Source organism: Mus caroli, chromosome 5 (genome assembly GCF_900094665.2).
Source record: "Mus caroli chromosome 5, CAROLI_EIJ_v1.1, whole genome shotgun sequence".
Taxonomy (NCBI): domain Eukaryota; kingdom Metazoa; phylum Chordata; class Mammalia; order Rodentia; family Muridae; genus Mus; species Mus caroli.
The window spans coordinates 39,480,002-39,488,812 of NC_034574.1; positions in this window are offsets into that span (position 1 = coordinate 39,480,002).

The following is an 8,811-nucleotide window of genomic DNA, read 5'->3' on the forward strand; positions in this document are numbered from 1 at the left end:
GAGGAGAGAGAGAGAGAGGAAGGAAGGAGAGAGCATGGGAAGAAGGAAGGGTTTGGGAGATGAGGCAACAGTGAAAATTATGTAAACAAAATGTTCTCATGTATGAGAATCAATATCTCTCTCTCTCTCTCTCCCATCTCCTCTCTATCTCTTTCTCTCTAATATAAAAGTTTATATGCCAGACTTTTCAGGTCTTGTATTTCTAAATTATGTCACAGAAGGGAATGGTATCAGAGGTTTATCAACAGGATAATTTAAACATCTTTTTCTTTGTTGTTAATGTTGCCAATTCTGCCAAAAGTGGTTAAACTAAAACATACTTGCCAAGTCAAAAGAGTTCTCACACGTCTTGATTTTGTAAGTCTGTAGCTTTATGGGCATAAGTTTCTCAGCATTTCCATCCTCTTAACAGTTTGTGCATTTTCATTCCTCCGTAATATATGAATATCTTACTCTAAGATATATTATAGAAATGAGACCATTATTCAAGAAGAGAATCTTCCGTACTAACAGAATCACTATTTGTAGCATACAAGACTAAATAAATGTCTCCCATGAGTGAGTAAATGCAAAATAAAAAGTAACCACTCAACTTTAATAGTTTAAAAAATGCTATTAAACATAATGGCTTCTTGACATTCAAGTAGCACTATGTTTTAAGTGATCTTCCTTCTTAAGACCTACTTTATTTTCATTTTAAATATTGATGGCAAACCAAGTTCCCCAGAGTATGGAGACATGGGAGAAGACTCTGAGCATAAAACAAATTACCATGGACCCTGGAGTTCCAAGGTGCTGGGGTTCTGGTTGGTTTTGTGTTTATGTTTGTCTTCTCCTGAGGCTGTGTAAGAAGATCATACAGATGAAGAACTTGAACAATCTTGTTTCTCAAGATTGCCTTCTTTCTCTTTGCTGTATTCTTGGAATCACTTCTACACTTTACCTGAGTTTGACCTTAAGAGGACGGGTGGATATCCTTCATATCAGATGAAGACCATGATGTCCCAATGACTCAGTCACAGAATAAGTTGTACACAGAAAGGCACAGAGAAGAGGAAGGAGGAAAGGCCTGTGAAGATTTTGTCACCTCTTGTCTTAGTCAGGGTTTCTACTCCTCCACAAACATCATGACCAAGAAGCAAGTGGTGGTGGTGGGGGGGGGGGGGTTATTCAGCTTACACTTCCATACTGCTATTCATAACCAAAGGAAGTCAGGACTGGAACTCAAGCAGGTCAGAAAGCAGGAGCTGATTCAGATGCCATGGAGGGATGTTACTTACTCGATTGCTTCCCCTGGCTTGCTCAGCCTGCTCTCTTATAGGACCAAGACTACCAGCCCAGAGATGGCACTACCCACAGGGGGACCTCCCCCCTTGATCACTAATTGAGGAAATGCCTTGCAGCTGCATCTTGTGGAGGCATTTCCCCAACTGAAGCTCCTTTCTCTGTGATAACTCCAGCCTGTGTCAAGTTGACACAAAACTAGCCAGTATACCTTTGCAGAGGTCTACACTGGAGTCAAATTGCAAGGAAAAAGAAAACTTTAGGAACATGGCAGGTGTGCCCATCCATGCCCAAGGCTAGCCTTCGATTATGTGATGGGCACTTTGAAGTTCTGTATTTTGTCCTGCCCTGCTTTACCAGGACACAGATAGAAAGCCCTGGCTAGGAATTGTGTGCCTGGTGTTCTCTATGTTACATCAAGTGTATGATGTTACATCAGGATCAGCCTGGACTCAGGGTGAGCTCAGGCAGGGGCAATGCTTCCAAGTGAATACCAGAGCAGTTGATTATGGGATGATGTTGTGACAAAGATTCCATTGTCTCTCTGTTAGACCCTGAGTTCTCTGAAGGCAGCCTTAGGTCAGTATAAGCCCCAAAGTGGAGTGTGATGTGATTCCTAAATCCTAAGAGATTCCCTAGGGCATGGTTGATAATTAATAACTCTCGAGCAGAAGAAAGAAACTAACTGCCACTCAAAGTTTAGAGCAAGTTGCCTAGCCTTCTTGGTTTTGTCTTACTCCCAAGGACAGAACTGGATTGAATAAATGAATTATCTCATCCCACAGTGAATTTATTAAGAAATGTCCTCTATGATTTTAACCCAGGATTCAAATTTTATAGAAATCTACCCAGCTGACGACCATTCCATTATATGGTGTCACTCAATGTCACAGTTGATAAAAATTAAATACATGAAAATACTTGTTAGGTTGTCATATTTGAATTGACTATTCAAGTTTATTCCATGCCATTTCTAAAGATGGATCTATTTGAGTGACCATCCAACTGGGAGTATTTTTATCCATTTGTGGTCAACAATCACATGGAAAATGATTTGTTCTGAGTTGTCAAAGATTTTATTGTCAGCTCACTGATCTGCTGCTATTGTTGATATTATGCAACAAGAAAAAACTACATTGCCAAATCATAAAATATCTACAGAGAATTGACAGGCCAGGCATGGTAGCCAGAGGACAAACACTGGCATGAGCTCTGTGAGAGCCTGGACACCAGTACCACACTTGACCTGCTCGAGTGGCAGAATCCTCTTCCGGGATGGGGCAGCAGCTCTTGCTTGATTACATTGTGAAGATAACAGAAAATGATACATGAGAAAGTGCCCACAGCTCATGGTGAAGAGTAGCCACTGCTATTGTGTAAGACCCTTGACTTGTTCTGACACAGGAGGAGAGAAATGCAAGGGATAACAGGGCAAACAATAAGTTCTCTTTAGAAGATGGGAAATTGAAAAATCCAAGAAAGAGGCATTTAGAGTTTAAAAATCCAGAATATCCCCTTTCTTTATCAAATATATGATCTGGGGAAAATCATTCTATTTTCTTCTTCTGTAGAACACAATTAATCATAAACCCTAGAAAGCATCCTAGAGAGGGAGAGGGAGAGGGAGAGGGAGAGGGAGAGGGAGATGGAAGCAAAGAGGCCTCCATCAGGTGATTTTCTCTATTAATGTCTCTATTAATGTTTACCTTGTCTTCAGACAGGGTTTCTCACTAAACCCAAAGCTCACCAATTTGACTACACTAGTTGGCCAGGGAGTCCTGGGAGTCCTGAGAATTCTCCTTCAGTTTCTACCTCCCCAGTGCTGGGATTAAAGGTACACTTGAGTGCCTGTCCTCAGGTATTTTTATGCAGATCTTAGGTAAAAAATTCAGATCTTTAGCAGTCTACCAACTGAGCCTACTCCCTAGCTCCACATTCTCTGTATTATAAAGCACTGTTCAAGTGTTAGGTACAAATATTGTGTTGCATTAGTGACATTCAGAGCAGTGCACAGATGGAAAGTAGGGGCTGTAGATTTACGTGTTCATGCTGTGGAGCTGGGGGAAACTGATCACAGACTAAGGGCTTTTCTATCTTTTGGCAATTATAAAGCAAAGGAAGCAGAAATAGAATAGAAACCATTTCCAGGTGATTCCAGCAGTACTAGCAGGCTCTGAAACAGTCAGACAAAACTTGCCTGCACAGGACAGTGTTCAGAATTGTTTTCTAAGAGGGAATATTATCACATCTGACTTCAAAACAGGTTTTGTGGTGTGTTGATTCTAAATTGTTTTATGTACATACATTGGTTTCAGGAGGTAACATACTAACACTGGACACTAATACTGTCTAATCCTAGTACACTAGAAGATGAGGCAGGAGTATTGCTGTGAGTCCAAGGTTCACATCAGCTACACTGTGAATCTCAGACCAGTATAGGTGACAGAGTGTGATCTTGTCTCATTTAAAAACATCACATCCTGAAAGACAAGAGAACAAAGCCTTAACAGCAGAAAACATTATTGTAAGATACTTAAAAAAAAAAAAAGAATCACACAGAAATTCAGAGAAAAGATAAGCAAGCTCTTTGTGTACACACCGAGTGTATCAAAGGCTACCTCAGAGGTTAGACAGGATATCCTCTCCAGCCATGTCAATATTGCCACAGGGTTTCCAAGAATCCATAAATCACTCTTCACAAACCAATCCCCGCCAGCTTTGACAAACACTGGAATTCCTTAGCAAGCCAAGGTAAGATGAGGAGTGTTTTGCCGAAGATGAATGGCAAGTTGGGAGGAGTTGGTAGTCCACTGAAGGGGCAGTGGAGGGCCATAAAACCTAGCTAGGCATTAATCTCCAGGAGAAAACCAGGGCTAAGGCCATTATTGATATTATAAACTAAAACTGAAAAGGGAGAAAGAAAACGAAGGCATGCTGCTCTTTCCATGGGTGACACAGTTTCAGTTGGTGCATATTGAGCATTTCTAGAGATTTAATTAAGCAATCAGATTGCTTGAGTAGTCTCAATATTCAGTGCCTTTTATAGAGTTCTTTAATGACTATGCATAGAATTATTCTGGATACTTTATGGACCATAGCAAGTGAAGCTTTATGTCTTCTTCCCAAGAACAAAGTGTATCTTTCTACCACCACTCAGGCTAAAACAAAGATTGTTATTGTTGGTTTTGGTCATTGGGAAAATTTTAGCGTCATGGCTAGAAACGTTCAGTCGATGAATTACGATGAATTAAAGAAGAGGTAATTTTGGTAAACAAAAGGACATATGGCTTTACCTCCTCATGATTCACTTGTGAAATTCTGGCAATTTATTACAGAGACTTTGCCGGTATCTGAGAAGACAAGGAGAGGCGATGTTTCCAGCACTCTAGACATTCTTTTGTTTATTCTCTAGTCAAAAAGACATAAGCAGTATTTTTAGAATGAAGGCTATACAAGAGAACAGAATCAGTGAGACTTGTATCCACACAAAGAGCAAGCAGCATGGCTAAAGGACTTAGGATCTTAGGCAATTTGCTTTCTCTATGTGCCTCACTCTCTTTGTCTTTAACATGGGATTCAAAGAATTCTTTCCTCATAGGCTACTGTAAAGAACAAGTAGGAAAATCTACAGAAGGCAGAGCCCTAAAAATAGTTCCCAGCATTTAGCATCAATTATGTAAGTGTCGCTTACCAGGACTACGTTCTTGCCCACAAAAGCAAGACTGTATGTACAAAGACAAATAGGCCAGATATTTGTAAATAGTGATAACTGATACCACCCACAAGAAAACATCACACACACACACACACACACACACACACACACACTAACTAACTAACTAAATCATTTATGTAATTGTAGTAGAGCGGATTTTTCACTAAATTCTCTGTGAAGTAGTACTTGCATTTAGCCTTGGACCCTGGATTGCAGGGCTAGGCTGGAGAATTAGGTGAAATGGGAGAAAAATAAGCTGCCTTCGCTGATTAAAAAATAACACAGGTGAGTTTTAAGAAAAATTAACTTTACATCTTCGAGCTCAGTCAATAACATGATAAATACTCAAAATGGAACCAAACTGTCTAATGGCAATGCAATAGTTTCCTATAAGCAGTATTTTTAGAATGAAGGTTATACAAGAGAACAGAATCAGCGATCACATGTAAAATCATGTGAAATGAATGGGCTATCCTGCATGACTTCTACGTTTGGGGAACTCTACATTTCTGTGGTTCCAGGGCCTTCATATTTTACTTGATAGAAAATTCACCAGATTCCCAGAGAAACTGGGTCACTCACAAAATTACTTCTGTAATTTCTACTTTTCTCAGCCCTTATGAATATGTACAACTTTGTGAGTATCAAGTTTGGATTTAAACAGTTCTAACTTATGGGTACAAATACAAGTAGTTATCTATATCTATAGCTATACCCATATCCATACCCATATCCTATCTATACATATCTGTAATTATACGTATCCTAATCTTTTGAACAATTACTGTGGAAAATTGTTAATGAACAATTCTTTGTTGGATACCACCTGTACACAACATGTAACTTAGTATTCCTTTTAACACACACCATTAATAGAGGGAACCATTTTATAAATATTCAGAACCTTGTGACTATCAAGTTTAGGTTTATATATTCCTAACTTACAGATTTAAATACCAGAAGTTATTTGAATACCATATATAATACATGCACACACATATATATCCTAATTTTTGATTAGTCTGTAGGATATTGTGAATGAAAACTTTTTCTGCAAAAATCACTAGCATTACACACACACACACACACACACATATTCAGAAGTAATAAAATGAACCATTCTTCTTTCCTTCCACTGAGTATTTTTTTTACTCTCTCTCTCAAAAAAAAAAGCTTAATATATTCTGTCTGTAAATAGAATGGACTGCCTCTATATCTCTAATAATTCATTAGATTCTTAAGGTGTAAGGGAGTTTGAATATGTAATGCTCACCACGAATTCATATGTTGGAAGTGTGAGTTGGGCTTTGGAGAAGTGATTGGATCCTGAGAGCTCTGATCTAATCACTGTACATGCCAAGAAGTAAACTTTGAAATGCAAATAGGTCAAGATGGAAAATTTTCACAAGTTAACAGAGTGATCAGAAAAATGGAAGTATGGAAATTTTCAGAAGTTGGAGAAGGGATCAAGAAAATGGAGGTGCGATCTCATCGTTTGAGCTGGTAACTCTATAGGTTGATGTGTGTAGAAGAGAGGCTTATTGAAGCTATGTCCTACTCTTGTTTCTGTTTCTGTGATAAAACAGTGTAACCAAAAGCAACCTGGGGAGGCAAGGGTTTATGTGGCATCCCATCATCAAGGGAAGTCAGGACAGGAGCTCAAGCAAATGATGAGGAAGGAACTAAAGCAGAGACCATGGGGTAAGGGTAAGGCTGCTAATGGTGTCTTCTTGTGCATTCTTCAGTTTGCTTTCCTATACATCCTAGGACCACTTGACCAGGGGTGGCACCAACCTTCATGAGCTGGGACATCACTCCTCAGTGATCGAGAAAATGCCCCCCCCACAGACTTGCTTATAGGACATCTCCTAGAGGCAGTCCCTCTACTCAGGTTCTCTCTACACAGGTGACTCTAGTTGTGTCTGGTAATCAAAACTCATCACTGAGTGACTAAATATCAACTGGTTGCTGCCTGGATGTATGAATGATATAATGGCATTTTTAGGAGATGGTGAAAGTGGGAGGTGAAGCATATTTGGGTGAAGTAAGTCATTGGAGATGTACATTTGTGCCACTTCCTTGGCTCTTTCTGCTTCCTATCTGATATGAGGAAATATGTTCCTGTTGCCATGATGTTATGTCTCACCATGGTCACCATGAACTGAACCTTCTGAATCCAGGAGCTAAATAAGTGATTCCTCTTTTCAAGTTGCCTTGTTCAGAGTTTACTAACAGAAACAGAACACAGCTGACTACCACAATGGGCTAGGCTTAGAGAATCTTTGCTTCTTCACAGCACCTGGGTGTAAAATTAATGGTGAGAATGTCTTCTTTCTTTAATAAAATATAAAACAGGCCCTCCAGAATTATCCCTGACCCTGTGTGAGAACACTGAACACTGTGGGAGTCCATGGTCTGCACAGGCCACATAAGATTATTTTCTATTTGAATTGTGTAAAATAAACATTTGTTAGTCTAACATCTAACATCTCTAGGGTTGAATCACATGCTAACTCAGGTTGCAGAAGGAGAGTTATCCAGACTCCTACATTCACTATTCTTGTCCATCTTCTGTGCTCACTATTCTTAATGAGAAAACGAGATCCATTTTCTATGCATAATTTGGGCTGAAGCAGAGGTAACTATCACTTTATGAGAGGGTAAATGGGGACATAGTGGTGTCTAGAGACAATATGATACAGTGTTGAAAATCCAAAGATTCATAATTACTTCCAGCTGTATCATTAAGGGGTCTTGGGAGAGTCACCCTCGTCTCTCCCTTGACTCACGCATATCTTGGCCCTGAGCCTATTTAGGCTTCTCTAAAATGAGTTTAGAACTTCATTTGTTTTCTCGTGGTGTCCTTGACCCCTCTAGTTCCCTCAGTCCTTCCCCTCACTCTTCCATAAGACTCCCCGAGCTCTGCCTATCATTTGGCTGTGGGTAAACTAACCTGGGCCGACTGAGGCTCACAGAGACTGAATCACCCACCAAAGAGTATGTATGGGCTGGACCTAAGCCCCCATACACATATGTAATAGGTATGAAGCTTGGTCCTCATGTGGATCCCCCAACAACTGAATCAAGGGCTGTTTCTGACTCCGTGGCCTGCCTGTGGATTACTTTCTCCTGGCTGGGCTGCCTTGTCTGGCCTCAGCAGGAGAGAATGTGCTTATCCCTGCTTTGACTTGATGTGCCAGGGTGGGTTGGAACCCTTGGATGGCCTCCTCTTCTCTGAGGAGAAGGGGAGGAGAGAATGGGGAGAGAGGATGGAAGGGTGGGACTGGGAGGAGAGGAGAGGAGAAGAGAGGAGGGCGGGGTTGTGATAATGTTGTAAAGTGAATAAATAAATAAATAAATAAATAAATAAGGTAAAAACAAGAATTCTGTCACTATTTGCGATTTTTTAGTAATAAGATTATTTTCTTTTTTTTATATTGAATTTTGTAAAATAAATTATTCTAACACCATGGTCTTAGCCCATAGTCTCTGCTTTAGTTCCTGCCTCATGGATTCTGCTTTAGCTCCTGTCCTGAATTGTGTAAAATAAATTATTCTAACATCTTAAAAATATATGACTAAGGCATTAAAAAAAGAAAAGAAGAATTTCATCCGTGGCTAGGGTTAGAGAAATACCTAAGTGCTTGAAAACACTTAAGGCTCTGTCTGAGAACGCCAGTCCAGATCCCAGCACCCATGTCCATGCCTGTAACCCCAAAGGATCCAATGTCCCTTCTGAGCTATGTGGGTACTATAATACATGTGCATGCACAGAGAGAGAGAGAGAGAGAGAGAGAGAGAGAGAGAGAGAG